Source organism: Diabrotica undecimpunctata, chromosome 8, assembly GCF_040954645.1.
Source record: "Diabrotica undecimpunctata isolate CICGRU chromosome 8, icDiaUnde3, whole genome shotgun sequence".
Classification (NCBI taxonomy): domain Eukaryota; kingdom Metazoa; phylum Arthropoda; class Insecta; order Coleoptera; family Chrysomelidae; genus Diabrotica; species Diabrotica undecimpunctata.
In genome coordinates, this window is record NC_092810.1 from 22,758,551 (window position 1) to 22,775,160 (window position 16,610).

The window sequence follows — 16,610 nt, forward strand, 5'->3', positions numbered from 1 at the left end:
TTTTAATCGATAGATTATGATGCCAATGTGGTATGCTTAAAAGTTTATCGAAAGTTTTCCACGGGAACCTATTTATTTATAAAAAAAATTGAACAGAATATAAAAAAAAATGCTTTTTTCGTTTTGACACAACTTTTTTTAATAGTTTGGGTTAAGTTAAGACAACGTTAGTCTTGCGAATCTCTCGTAAAATGCTTACTTTAGGTGTAAAATGCAAATAAACAACTAAAAGAGCCGGAAAGGCCAATTTTAGCGTTTTTCAATATCTTGGACATTCTTTTTCTTCCACCTCTTTATAAGCAATTCTGATTGGTGACGTATCTCCTGCTATTTTGACGACACGGGTCTCCTCGTTCTGCTTATGTGGTTATTCCATTCTTTTTTTTTTTATATTTTGTGTCCATTCATATATACACTGTACGTTACACTTTCTTCTAATGTCTTCACTTTTCTTTCGATCTCTCAGCGTATTTCCTGTAATTGTTCTCAGTACTCTCATCTCTGTCGTTTCCAGTAGCCTTTATGTTGTGGCTGCGTCGGGTCTTGTTTCCGAGACATAAGTCATTATTGGTCTAAAGGTGGGTACACATATGCGAGCAGAACTGTTCGCGAACCGTTTGTGAACGCTATATTCGTATAATTTGTACGACGGGACGAACCGCTTGCGAGCTGTTCGTTCGTTGCTCGTCAGGAACCACGGCCTGTCGGTTTTTGGGACGAACACAAAGAATGTTCGCAGTTAAATTTGGACGGTGTTCGCAGAGATATTGTCTGTTCGTGCCGTCGTCGAATCGAGATTGTATGACTTGTTCCTAGTTTGAATTTAGTGCGTATTTTTCGGCATGACCCCAAGTTTTCCATGATTGTACAGTGGTCCGAGAATAAATGTATTTAACTTATTGACTTATATCAGAATAAGAATCCGCTTATTCTGGGATTTGAAAGACCGTGATCATTTTCGAAAAAACTTAAATTTATGGCGCGAAATAGGTGAGAATGGACATGCCACCAGAAGATTGTCCAGAAGCCGAAAATGATAACCCTATCGGCATCGTTTAGGCGCGAAAAGAAAAAGGTCTCCACAGGGACCGGTGAAATAGGAAAGGGTGAATTGAATAAAACAGAAACTCTAAAAGCATAAAATATATTTCACCAAATTGTGTTTATTAATAATGAATAAAATAATTATATTCATTTCTACACAGAAGGATGAATAAAGAAATAGAAATTTTAAATAATTAAAACAAGAAAATTGGAATATATCGGACATATTACACGTGGAGAGAAATACACCTTGCTGATTATGTAGGGAAAGATCCAAGGAAAGAGAAGCATAGGTAGGCGTAGAATGTCATGGCTGCGCAACCTGAGAGACTGGTACGGTTGTACATCAAATGAACTGTTCAGAGCAGCAGTCTCAAAAGTCCGAATAGCTATGATGATTGCCGACCTTCGCCGCGGAGATAACACTTGAAGAAGATTTCTACACAAACAAATCTGTTACTTTGCACAAGTTGGTTCGTCGCTTTCCATGGATCGCGATGAGTTCGCTGTAAACATATTTTCAACGAACTGTTCGCGAACAGCTCGCGAGCAGTTCGGCTCGCATATGTGTACCCATCTTTACACTGGCTTTATAAATTCTTGACTTCATCTCAATGTTAATGTGTCAGTTTCGCCATATAGTGTTATTAAGGCATCCTGCCAGTCTATTTGCTTTTTGTACTTGATCTCTCACTTCTTTGTCCAGGTCTCCATAGCTGGGCTGGACTATGTAATTCCAAAGTATTTTATTTCCATTACTTGTTCAATACTGATGCCATCAATTTCTATTTTACATCTGGTTGGTTATTTGCTGACTACTATTGTTTTAGTTTTCTGAGATGAGATTGTCATATTAAATTCTTTTGCTTTTATGTTAAATCTGTGGACCAGTCTTAGTAGACTATCTTGGGCTATCAATATTGCGTCGTCTGCGCATCCATGATTAAATTGAAGAACATAGGCCTCAATGAGTCCCCTGTCTTATTCAGCTGCTTATTTCTATATGTTCTGTAAGTTTTCTATCTATTCTGACTTCCATTTTATTGTTTTGGTAGATGTTTTCGATAGATTTTATAATATTTATAATAATAATATTTCAGACACTGAAATGCTCTGGTGATTTCTCAGTAATTTGCTTTATAAATAATATTGCATTTGTACCGGGTGGTCCAATAAGCCAATCTCGGCTATATATCAGAAACTATTCATGTTAAAACTTTAGGAGAAAAAATTCCTTAGTAAAAGTGGCCAAGAGAAATCACTGGAAATAATTTTCAAGTTTCTGGGTTAACCGCTAGGGGGCGTAATACGTGAAGAAAAATTTGAAAACCAGTTTTTTTGTGAAATATGCCCAATTATACCAAGTGTTAAATAAGTAAACTAGAAAGAGGCCTAAATTCCGCACAAAGTTGTTTAAGTCCTTTTTTTTAATTTTTTCAAATAAAGGGTGGGGGAGAGTGGGAAAGTATTTGTGAATAAATACCTATAACTTTGGTTTGGATCAACCGATTTTAACGAAATTAGTGTCATTAGAAAGAGTGTGGATGATTTAATTTACATCTACTATAAACAATTGCATTTAGTTTTAATTGTCATGTGTAGAGGGTACTTTCGAATAGAAAAAATTTGTTTTTCTTCAAAATGTTTAATGGAAACACCTATTTATTGTAAATTATAATGGAACTGGATTAAATTCGTAACAAAATGGCGTAAACCGCATGTTGATAGCTTTTGTCGAACTCGAGATATGAATAAAAACACATAAACATAAGTAAGTATACATAGTATTGACTCACCCTTTATTATAACTTAAAATTAAATATGTGAAAGATCATACAAATATCTCGATCATTAAAACTTAATGTCCAATTAAATGTTCAAATTGTTTTCCAGCGTTGTCCACACAAAGATGTAATCATTCGCGCGTAAACATAACAGCTGCTTCAATCTCAGCTGTTGATATACTATTTATTGCGTTTAAAATGCGCTGTTTTATGTCGTCTCGCGTGGTTGGCCGAGTTTGGTACACTAAGTCTTTCAATCTTCCCCACAGATAAAAGTCCAGACATGTTAAGTCTGGAGATCTAGGTGGCCATGAAAATATACTTCCCCTTCCAATCCATTTATTTGGATAACTTGCATACAAATAATCTCGAACTCGTCTGGAAAAGTGCTCAGGACACCCGTCATGTTGTAATATCATACCTCTTCTTGTTTGTAAGGAAATATCTTTCAATAAAACAGGCAACTGATTGTCCAGAAAATCCAAATATGTTTCGCCATTTAAAGTTCTATCAAAGAAATATGGACCTACGATCTGTCCATCAACTATACCACACCAAACATTAAGACTACATCTACCTTGAACCTGCACCTCATGTATCCAATGCGGATTTTCTTCAGCCCAATAATGCATATTATGCAGATTAACACCACCCGCACTATTAAACGTAGCCTCGTCTGTCCACAAAATCTTTGACATGATATGCGGTTGTTCTTCTAGCAGACCTAACATCCAATTGCAGTAATCCAGCCCTGCATCAAAATCTCTCTCATGTAAAGCTTGGTGGAGAACTACATGATAAGGATGCAGTCTAAAAAACAGAACAACAAATATTGGTGAAAAAGAAACCACTATATTTACTAAAACTCAACAAATCTTGAAAAATCCACAATTGTTTCACAAGATAAATCGTGCATAAGTATTTTTAAGAAACGGATAAAAGGATAAAAGCGCCGTGTTGCCGTTTTTATCGGAATATTAAAATAACAGTTGAATCTAAAGTTTAAAGGGAATTCAAAGTTTCTGACCTAAACGTTCACTTTATAATATGAAAAACCAACCTGTGATGTTTTAAAATCCTTAGAACAGTAGTTTTGGGTATGTTTAATTCTATAGAGATTTGCCGACACTTATATGTGGATTCTGTTGAATTAAAGCAAGAACATTAATTGAATTATCTTCGGTCATACCTCTACTACGTCGTTTAAAACAAGGACGATGAAAACTACCAATTTCTCTTAATCTTCTTGCCTTTCTTTCAAATACTTCTTTGCCATAATGCCTCTTGTCATGATATCTTACAGAATATATACGTGAGGCAATAGCGGCATTTTGGTGACATTCGAAATAAACTCCAATAATATCATACAATTCTGCATTTGATATACTCATCACGAATTATTAGTACTGATAATTAATTACTAATATTACCAATATTAATATCTATTAAAAAAAGTGCAGTCTTCAATTTGAATTATAATATAACACTTCTTAACACGTCGCGGACAAGACGGCATATCCCGTCATGCACACAGGGACAAGACGCGATATGCCGTCCAAACAAACAGCTCGGTATAATACTCAAAGCGGAATTTTTCGTCGTGCGTATATTGGTTTCCCCGTACGAACACGATTGATGAACCAGCACACATAAAAATATTTCGTAAAATGTCCCTGCATACGTTTCGCCATGCAGTTGACCTCGCTTGTGTTTTGGTGAATACACGTGAATAATATCTTCCTACATTTTTATGCTGTAAAAGTTATACACTCTGTTTAAATTAGTGCAAAGCAGTTTTATGTGTTTGGTAAGTGTCACTAAGTCCTTAATTTTATATATTTGGATTTTATAAGGCAAAAACTAAACAAAAAAGTAAAAAAATACTTAAGCGCCAAGTACGGAATAAAGTTCTACTCTGTTTCTACCAGCGATGGTTACGTGCTAAATTTAAAAATATATTCCGGAAAAACAACCGAAGCGACTGGTGTACCAAAACTTGAGCAACTAGTTCTCTCTCTGGCGGAGTCATACCTAGATCGTGTACATCATATCTTCATGGACAACTTTTATAATAGCCTCCCTCTTTCTAAGATTCTTCTTTGTCGAAAAACCCATACAACTGGTACCTTACGAAAAGATCGTAAAAGAAATCTTGCCGCAATCGTAAAAGACTAGTTAAAGAAAGATGAACACCGCTGGAGCCGATGTGGTCAAGTATACGTTTCAAAATGGAGGGATAAATGGGATGTTATTTGCATTACCACGAAATATCATCCCAAATTAATTACCGCTAAAAACAGGTATTGAGAAATCAGCACCGTTACTACCTGCTGCAGTCTATATTGCAAGGTAAAGTCAAAGGTAAGCGGGGACCCGGTAGAAGGAGAATATCATGGCTGCGGAATTTAAGAACATGGTTTAATAAAACCTCAACGGAGCTGTTTCGAGCCGCAGCGAGCAAGGTCATGATTGCCAATATGATTTCCAACATCCGAAACGGATAGGAACCAGAAGAAGAAAAACAGGTATGACGTTGAAAAGGTAAAACCTGAGGAAGTAGATAATTACAACAAGTTTATGTCTGGCATTGACCGTAATGTTTTCCAACGAATGAGTTGGAGGTTTTAGGAATAAAACTCAGCTCTGCCAGTAAATCCTACTCTCACGTCCACGAAGACATACCATGTCGCGTAACCACTGGGTGCATGGCGTACAATGGGAGTACGTTATGTAGCAGACGAGAGAGGGTAAAAGGCGAGTTTCTGGCGCCTAAAAACTGGAACATATCGGCTAGGGGAATAAACCCCAACAGAAAATTCGGTCCTCCAAGGATGGGGGTTAAGTCGTAAGGCCAGCGACCTTACACTTGTGAAAATTCTACAGTGCTAAAATACCCAATGAGCCTCGGTTACCGGACGGAAATTACAGTAGACGAAAACAGCAACGAAAATGGACCATGAATTACGGAATCTGGAATATACAGGGAATCCGGAACAAACAACAAGAAATTATGCAGGAATTTGTAAATCGAAAATTAGATATAGCCATTCTCTCTGAGACCAAGAAAAAAGGAAATGGAAGCGAAAAATTAAAAGACTATGTACATTTCTTCTCAGGAGTGGGAAAGGATCAAAGAGCAAGAGCAGGGATATCAATATTTGTACACAAGAAATTTGAAAAATATATTAAATCTTGGGAAGCATACAACGAACGTTTTATTAAAGTGACGGTTCTCCTAAGAGGAACACAAATAACAATTCTGGGGGTATATGCCGTAAATGATGACTACTCAGTGCAAGAAAAGGAAGCTTTTGAAGAAGACTTTAGAAAAATCCTGAACGAAATTCCTAACAGCCATGAGATTATATGCGGAGGAGACCTGAATGCCAGAGTAGGAAAACAAGTTCAAAGTAAAGTGGTAGGCATGCATGGAGAAGAAACTGTTAACAACAACGGAGAAAGACTCATAAATATATGCCAACAATATGAGTTAAAGATTTTGAATGGTTTTTTCGCCCACAAGAACATACATAAATACACCTGGTATCAGCACACAAGAGGTCTAAAATCGATAATAGATTATTTCATAACAAGACAACAAACTAAGTTAAGAGTACAGGACGTAAAGGTGAATAGAGGAGCAGAGTGCGGCTCGGACCACTGCCTGATAATAGGAAAAATATATACACCATTCGTAGACAGGAACCACACAGACATCAACAAAGAACACAGAGAAAAAATAGAGAGAACTACGTACACCTTAGATAATCTAGATAACGAGAGCACACAGTTACTTTACTCCTGGAGACTAACACAAAAACTACAGGAATCACACAGATCAACGACGGATGAATACGAACATATTAAAAACTGCATGAAAGACGCAGAGCTAGAAGCCTTAGGGCCACAGGTACGAAGAGTAGATAAACCATATTGGTGGGATAAAGAAGTGGAAGAAAAGATAAAAAGAAAGAAGGAAGTATATATACAGTTATTACAACAGGGAGACGAACGTACAAAACAACAATATAAAAACTTAAATAAAGAAGTCAAACGAGAAGTGGTTAAAAAGAAAAATAGTACATGGGAACAAAAATGCCATTACCTAGACAACCATATAGGAGGGACAAAGAGCTCTGAAGCCTGGAGAACTATAAAAACGATGAGAACAACGACAAAAAACCAAGTCATAATAAATAGAATACCAGAGAACACATGGGTAGAGCATTTTGAGAACTTATTAACAGAGAGAAGAGAAAGGTTTAAACAGACAAATGAACAAGTGGAAGTAGAAGGAAGAATCGAAATATCAATAGAACAAGTGAATGAAGCAGTTAAGGGAATGAAATTAAAAAAATCTCCAGGCCCAGGCGGAATACATCCAGAGTTGATTAGATATGGATCATCAAAACTGTTTGAGATGATCCGAAAAATATTCGAAAGATGCTTAAACGGAGAAGAAGTTCCAGAAGAATGGAGACAATCGTATATCTCTCCAATACACAAGAAAGGCACAAAGATGGATCCTAAAAACTATAGAGGGATCGCAGTGATTGCTACTATAGGCCGACTATACTCAAAAGTACTACGAAACCTGATAGAAAATGATATCAAAGACAAACAACCCGAAGAACAAGCGGGATTTAGGGCCGGACGCTCCACTATGGATAATATCTTCACATTAAAAATTGCAATGGAAAAACGAGTGCAGAGAAATAGAGAAACTCATGTAGCTTTAATAGATTTGGAAAAAGCATATGACAGTGTACCGATCTCCCAACTATGGATAGAAATGGGTAACTTGAAAATAAACCCAATTCTTATTAACGCCACTCAAAAATATTACGAACAAAACTTTGCGAGAATTAAAATGGGACAAGAAATCACCTCTCCTTTTCAAACAACAAAAGGACTACGACAAGGCTGCTGTCTGTCACCCACCTTATTTAAAATCTATTTGGACAGATCCTTAGTGAAATGGGTAAAAAAATGTAGAAACATGGGAATAACGGTGGAAGAAAACAAGCTATATACACTTTTCTTTGCGGATGACCAGGTAGTAATTGCCGAAGACAGCTACGATCTTAGCTATATGGTAAGAAAACTGCAAGAAGAATATGAGGTGGCAGGTCTAAACATGAATATGACAAAATGTGAATATCTCTCAGTGGGAACAGATGAAATATGTGACCTAGTCTTGGAAGACGACAAAATCAAAGGCGTGCAATCCTGCAAATATTTGGGGGTCATTTTCAACAAGAAGGGAAATAGCGCAGATGAAATCAGGGAAAGAATAAACAAGGGCAGAGCAGCGACCCGTGCCTTAAACTCTCTTCTCTGGCAAAAAACAATTCGACGAGAAACCAAAAAACACATTTACGGTAGTATAGTTCAAAGTATTACACTTTACGGTTCGGAAGTATGGGACGTCACCAAAGCTAATAGAAACAAACTTATGACGACAGAAATGGATTATCTGAGACGAAGCTGCGGTAGATCGAAACTGGAGAGAGTTAGAAACGAACAAATAAGAAACGAAATGAAAATGAAGAGAAATATCAATGATGACATAGAAAGAAAACAATTAATCTGGTTCGGACATGTTAAAAGAATGCCAGAGTACAGATGGCCTAGGAGAGTACTGGAATGGATCCCTCCTGAAAGAAGAAAGAGAGGACGACCACGGAGAAGTTGGCGCAACGATATTGATGAAGCAATGGCGGCAAGAGACTTAGAAGAGGCAACTGCATATGACAGAAAAAGATGGAAATTGGGGGCGGAGAAGCGGCGACAGCCGTAATAAATCCGTTATTATATATATATATATATATATATATATATATATATATATATATATATATATATATATATATATATATATATATATATTGACCGTAATGACCGGATGATTAGTTAATATTCATCTCCGAGAAAAAGTATTAGATGGTATAAAAAAGTAATGTTCCATCTACGAGACATTTCTCTTTCGAATGCATTTTACATAAAAAGAACATTGGACACACAGTTATCGTTCCTTCAATTTCGCGAAGAAATTGTAAAAGAATATTTAGGAATTGATAAAGATAAGCAAGATGGAAGAAACTTTGTGAAGACGGGGCCATTACATGGTGGTAAAAGGCCACGACTGGATCAACAAATAGCAAACAGAAACACTGATTCTGGCATACACTTTCTCGATAAAATACCAAACCCAAAAGATCCAAATAAATCCTACCATTTGAGATGCAAACATTGTACATGAAGATCTATACGAAAGGAGACCAAGCACCTTTGTAAGACGTGCCCCAGCAGGCCAGCTCTTTGTGTCGAACCTTGCTTCGAAGATTACCATAGACAATAAAATTGTTGTTTTTAATCAATTCGTCCCATCCCCTCCCATTTTTCGTGTGACGGGAAACGCCGTCTTGTATCCAGCTCACGAAAATAGACTTTGCTAGGGACAAGACGGTATTTGCCGCTTCCTATTTTTTTATCAAAAATATATGTTTTTTTCATAATAAATCATGCTACCTATTTTTAATTTTATTTTCGATAAAATGACGTTCTTAACAGATGTGCGTTTCTACGTACCCTTGGTTATGTCATAGTGTCCGCGAACGTGTTAACAATGTTTTGACTGCTGTCAATAAATTAACAATATGAATTCCCCGTTAAATTCATTGTCGTAGACTACTTAGTTTCGAAAAAACTATTTTTAATCATATTATGAAATAATAATGGTCAAAATAGGTATCAACATTAATATTCTTCTGCCATAAAAAAATTTGAAAGTACCTACTGACTTATTTTTTAATTTAATTTATAATACAGGGCGAGTCAATACTATACTTACTTATGTTTATGCGTTTTTATTCATATCTCGAGTTCGACAAAAGCTATTAACATGTGGTTTGCGCCATTGTGTTACGAATTTAATCCAGTTCCATTATAATTTACAATAAATAGGTGTTTCCATTAAAAATTTTGAAGAAAAACAAATTTTTTCTATTCGAAAGTACCCTCTACCTATGACAATTAAAACTAAATGCAATTTTTATAGTAGATGTAAATTAATTCATCCACACTCTTCCGAAGACACTAATTTCCTTAAAATCGGTTGATTCAAACCAAAGTTATAGGTATTTATCCACAAATACTTTCCCACTCTCCCCCATCTTTATTTGAAAAATTAAAAAAAAAAAAAGTAAAGTTTACTTATTTAACACTTCGTATAATTGGGCATATTTCCCAAAAAACTGGTTTTTAAAGCTTTCTTCACAGGTTACGCCCCCTAGCGGTCAACCCAGAAACTTGAAAATTATTTCCAGCGATTTCTCTTGGCCACTTTTACTAAGGAATTTTTTCTCCTAAAGTTAGAACATGAATAGTTTCTGATAAACAGCCGAGAGATCGGCTTATTGGACCACCGGTCTGCCACTACGAAAACCCTGTTGTTCATCTGCAACTTATCCTCTGATTCATTAGTTATTGTAAAATTTTAGTTGTTTGTAAGTTTTAGGGTAGTATTTATTAAGTTTATACCTCTGTAATTTTCTGGCTGTTTTTTTATCTCCTTTTTTGAATAGTAGAATTAGTTCGCTCGTTCTCCATTCTTCCGGTATTTTATCGTGTTTTATAGTTTATTAATTAATGTTGTTAATTGTTCTGTCATTGCTGCTCCACAATATTTCAGTAATTCGTTTGGTATTCCGTCTTCACCTGCTGCTTTTCTGTTCTTCAGCTTCAGCTTGGACATTGAAGTAAAAAAAAAAAACAAAAAATATGAGATCAAAGCATAAATCAAGGAGTTTCAAGTGTGCAATTTCATTTTGATTTTATATTACAAAAGTCTATATATTGATTATTTCTTTCCCACAAGCTGAATCTTATTTCAATAGAAAGAACATAATGCCACATTACAGTAAAACGTTTATCCAAAGTTTTCCACCTGCTTATTTATAACTTATATTAAATTGCGTAGTCTGCGCAGCTGCCATTTTGTAGATATAGCTCTGGTTCCACAAGTATACTATATTGGAATATTCTTTGATAAATCTACGGAAGCCACAAAATTGTACATATCCATATTTAAAACGAACAGTTCCGTCGAAATCATTTCATTCGATGTTCAAGAGAGCTATGAAGCACGAAGACTCAAACGAGAATTGGGGGAAATGTAATGATAATAACACAACTCTTACAAATATTTATTGCTATACAGCTCCAATCAGTTACAAAAATGTATTTAACTTGCATATTACATTTTGGTACATCAACACATACAATAAACGTGAAATTCAAATTAATTTCACTTTAAATTACAGTTTTACTGGCTAACGTATGGATTATGCTTCTGAATGTGAATTATGTTGAGTAAAACGGCTAAAAAAGAGACCATAACTACAAGTTTAATTTTTTTTTTATTTTGTGACCTTTTTATTTGCTCATATTGATATGATTCGGTAAAAACGATCTATTGATCTAAAGCTTGCCATAGAAGCTATCGAGATCGAAACACGTCCCGCGTGGCTCAACAATGACGGCAAAATATAAATTCGCAGACGATGTTTACAAAAAAAAACGTACACTATAAAGACATAAAACAATCTTATAACAAACTTATAATCCAGGCTGGATTATAAGTTCGGAAACCAATGCACCATTAGAAAATGGAAAAAGTTTCAAAATTGTGTTATATTTTTTCGATATTCACTCTCAGAATAGTGTGTAAATTTTCCTGGAAGTACGTATCGAAAATCCTTTGGTGGGACCTCAATAGAATTCTCAAGATGGATATTCGGGTTTGCATTCTAGGAAGAAATTATCAAAATTCATTACAAAATCTCAATCAACGAAAAAAGGGGCGAAAAATTGTAATTAATAATCAGAAATGTTAAATTTTTTAAAGGCATTTGCAGTCATAATCATATATACGCGTAATCATAGAGCCAAACAAGTAAAGAATTTCATAATGAACAATAACAATATCTGTCTAATAAATTTGCTCAGGTATAAAATGTATTGACGAAAATAGTAAATAGCCAAATTAAAAAAAAAAAATTTGAATTCGAAAGATTTATTTCATAAGCCAATTTTTTTAAACTATTTCCTCAGTATATATCTTTTACAACCGGTAGATATAAATAAACAAATGTAGAAATAAACAAGTAAATCGTTTATTGTAAATAATAACAATGTTACTAAAAATAAATCGATATGAGTTAAATGTGATTGGTATTATTCCCATGGTATATAAATTATTGATGCTAAATGAAGGTGATATAATACAAATTAAAAAAAATAAAATTTATACGTTAACAAAAAGACCATCAAACTACTTCCCAACGCGATAAATTAGTACTTAAACAAAGAATATATGCGCAAAGGAGCACATTGGATATTAGGTTGGTTTCTGCAATAATTGCGAAGTGTTTATAAGCTGCTGAGTGTGCGCAGTAAGCTTGGCGTCTGCGCACCCCAAATCCCAAAGGTAAAGGAATTGACAAGATGTTTATGTAGGTTTGTCAATTGTTAGCAAACCGTCACGTCGATTTGATCACTTGCTTTATACTGAAATAGTTGAACGAATGTCCAAAATATTTTTTATTGAGAAATTTTGGACAAATTCCTTTGTTTATTTTAATAAACTGTATGAAGTGAAAATCAGGTTATGGAAAATAAATGTACATGCATAGACATATAATACAAATAGACTGAGCTACTGAGAGAAAACTGACGCAAAGCAGTCCCCGCATCTCTTTCTAATTTGCCAGGTTTATCGACCACGTGACCTAAATGTTTAATGTTCACGTCGTCGACAAACCTGGCCCATTAAAAAGATTTGCAGGGACTTATTGCGTCAATTTTCTCTGTCGCACTGTGGGAACGCGACTGTATTGCAGTCTATTTGTATTATATGTATATGTGTGCATACACGTTACTTAAAATTTGTTTATATGTAGGAATTTAGGACTTTTGTAAGATCAGGTTAGTTCTGAAAGTGATTAAAACAAAACCACAAGCTCCATCTTGGAAGATAACCCGATACCAAAAATATTAATATTATAATTGGAGAGGTTAAGAGGTATTGGTGAATTGACCACACGGTAAAAAAAGGTGAAGTTTGTTATCATGCTCAACAATTCCGAAGGAGATTGTCGAGTTGAGCACGATATCCCCTAAAATCGACTGGGAAATAAACCCATTATCTGAATAATGATAATGTACATATAATATTAAGAATTTGAAGACAATTGCTAATCAGATTAAAATTTTCTTGACAGCTGTTCACTTTTCCGCAGGCCAAGTCAGTATCTTTTGACGAATGTGCAGATGACACAGCTTTTAATCTGCCAGCAAACTACTACTATTAAAACGTTTGTAGAAGCAAACCTGTGCGTTCAGACGCCTCGTAGAAAATAGGTTGATACTATCAATGAAACTATTAAGAATTATAAATAAAAGAATGCGAAATAATCGATAACTTGTTAGATTGTATTGTATTATGACTGTAAAATAAGTTCTTTGTCTGAAAATACAACAAAAAATTGAGATGCCACGAAGAGGCAATTTTAAAATAATATTATGGATGTACTATTCTTCTTAAGCTCCCTTCTCCTTTCTTGAAACTTAACCATAATTTCAGCAAAGTACTCTCTGCTTTGTGCTCTTTAATAACCAATGGGCCTACCCAGTTTCTTCCATTCTTTAACCATGAGCATTTTCTTCCTCTTGGGTCTCTTTTTTCTTGAACCTTCATTTTGAGTCGCAAAAAGTTATAGGTTTCTCCTCTATAAATATGCCCTAGATGTTTTCCGGTATTTTACATGTTCAAGAGTTCTTAGGCAATTACCATCCTTCTTAGTACGATTTCCCCATCCTCGTACACCATGTTGTGTTGGAGTTTGGACCAGTTCTTCAGATTTTACTCGATCAAATTCCTTTCCTAGCCAATAAAACAGAAAAACTCATCTTTGCGTTGATCTTGGTACTTTTGTAGCACTCTGTGAAAAACAAACAGTACTTTCGTGCCTTTCGTCATTCAAATCATTCAAGGATATTATTCGTGTAAAAATATTAGCTGGCCAAACTAAAATTATGGGCTTTGAAATCGAAACGAAGACTAAAGAAAGAAACCCTGAAGACTTGTAGGTGCTGTAGATTGCTCTGATCCAAGATGCAATCTCTCATTACTAAGATGTTCGAGGTTTTAATGTTTCAAGTGTTGAGTGAGGAAAAAATGTTTGAATGAAGACAGCCGTTTTATACACAAAAAATGTTAAAACAAATCCTGGACTTTGAGACTAAACCGAGTTCCCAGCAAAAAAATTTGAATATTGTTGAGCACAGAATGACGATAGTACCTTGTAAAATACTTTTATTATTTTTAAACTTCTGTAACAACTTGAAGGTAGCAGCAAATGTGCTTTTTGCGCATATATTCCTTTTATTGGAGGTACGTCAAACATGTCACGTAAACATAAAACTTATATGTATTTCAAAAAACCAGGAATCACACATTATACTCTTAAACTCATATAAGAGTATAACTTGGAAAATCCTTACGGTACAAAAGCAATTCGAATTTTTTTGACAAACAAATTTGGTTAAATATACAAAAAAAAGTATTCTAGATATGTGATCCTCCTATTTCTATCCTATAGTAGCTTAAAAATGATTGATGGTTTTCAACATGTGAAAGGTGTAATGTGAAAATAAATAATTCTTTGGTAATATATCCTACAGACCCAACGGTTACAACTCCTAATAGTTTAGTTATTGCTTCAATATTCACAGCAACAATTACCTGTAAAACAAAAAAAAAATAAAATAAATCATAGGCTGAAGTGAACACGTTATTGGATGGTCTCAATAAAAACACAAGTACAAGTTGACGATAATGTGCCAAGATTATTAATCCGTAACTGGTATCATCAATTAACCGAACAATCGCGAAATAACGACACATATCTCAGGAGTTCTCCAAAATCATCCAAATGATAATTCTATATGTATTTATTGTTAAATTTACAAAAAACAATACATAGACTTAAAAACATAACATACAGTGTGACCCATTTAGATTGGAAACACCTCTATAAAATTTGAAGTTGTTAACCGATTTTAACTAATTTTTTTTTAATGTCATGTAATAAAAGGTCTATTGCGGGACAAAATATGAAATATTTATTTAAATTTTCAGGGCGTTCTACGATACTTTTTCTTCGTCGAAAATGGACAATTTGTATTAGCGATTTTTTTATTAAAAAACATTCTACGCCACTGGATTTAGAGTGGCTTTAAATAGCTATGACAAAAATTTCATTAAGATATATTTATTAATAACAAACTTATGACAACTTAAAATTTTAAAACACACTAAGCTCCGAGTCAAAAAAGAACACCCTGTATCAACAGATAACCATAAAACTAATTATTTTTTAAATAATCTTAATAATAAACCACTACTAGACAAAAAAATGTTTAAATTAGCATAAAAATTTAATGCAATTAACGCACTTACATTATTGTTAACTTTACATGCTACAACTTAAATCTCAGTTGCCATGACAACGATATTACTGTTTGACATTATTTGTGTGATTCGAATTTCAGTGCTAGCATAAATTTATGCATAATATCTGCAACAATATTTACTTCAAATTCTTTTAATAATATTTTATGTCATGGCTACAAGATTAAGTTTAAGAGAAAAAAATGAAATTACTTTCTCTTTGTCTTTTGGGAGATAACGATAGAAGTGCCAGGGAAGCTTGTACAATATTTAATGAATATGGTGCAGTATCAAAACAAATTTAAAAAAATAACCCGTTACAAAGAAGAAGAGGAAATGATTAAATCATTTTAGATCATTTCAGAAATAACCCTAATGCCAGTTTAAGGAATGCCAGTTTATATTTGAATGTGCCTCGAGAGAGTATTCGGCGATGTCTTAAGGTAAATAATATTAAACCGTTCAAACCAAAATTCTTACACACATTACAAGAAGGCGACGAAGCAAAACGTTTAGAATATTGTTTATGGGCCCAAGGGAAATATTTAAACAATATAAATTTTCTAAAAAACGTGTTGTTTACCGACGAAGCCACTTTCACTACAAATGGAGTAGTATCTTCACAGAATTGTCGCTATTGGACAGCAGATATTCCCCATTGGGTAATAAACTGTAAAAGCCAGTATACTCAAAAAATCAATGTCTGGTGTGGTATACTGAACGAGCGAGTTATTGGTCCTTTCTTTTTTAAAGAAAAGTTGAACTCACAGAACTTTTTAGAATTTTTAAACACCGACTTGTGGGATGCTATTCATGAGCCCCCAATTAATGAACGATTACATTTGTATATCCAGTTAGATGGGTGTTCTGTTCCTTACGCCATAACCGTGAAGCAATGGCTAAATGAAAATTTTCCGAACCGTTGGATAGGCCGGGGTAGTCCGTTGATAGATTGGCCACCCAGATCACCAGATCTCACAATTTTAGACTTCTTTCTCTGGGGAGTTATCAAACAAAAAGTTTACCAAACCCGTGCAAGAGACGTAAACGAACTTCGTGCAAGAATTCCACAGGCATGTGCAGAAATTACTTCCCAACAACTAAAAAATGAAATTAGAAATATTCATAAACGCTACGACAAATGTATCCAATTATATGGTGGATTGGTAGAGGCAACTAGGATTTAAACTAAAATTATGTTTCCATGTTTCTGTTAATACAGAGTGTTTTTTTTAACGTTAATACAGAGTGTTTTTTTCTTAGTGTGT

At 34.5% G+C, this 16,610-nt stretch overlaps 1 protein-coding gene across 1 annotated transcript in view; it reads right to left on the reverse strand.

The window, feature by feature from the left end:
• Positions 1-11,028: 11,028 nt before the first annotated feature.
• The window catches only part of Hel89B (histone acetyltransferase 1), a 105,379-nt gene continuing 99,797 nt past the window's right edge, over positions 11,029-16,610 (reverse strand). Inside the window, 1 exon segment of the mRNA XM_072539823.1 lies at positions 11,029-14,634. The gene's annotated coding sequence lies outside the window, so the exon portion shown is untranslated.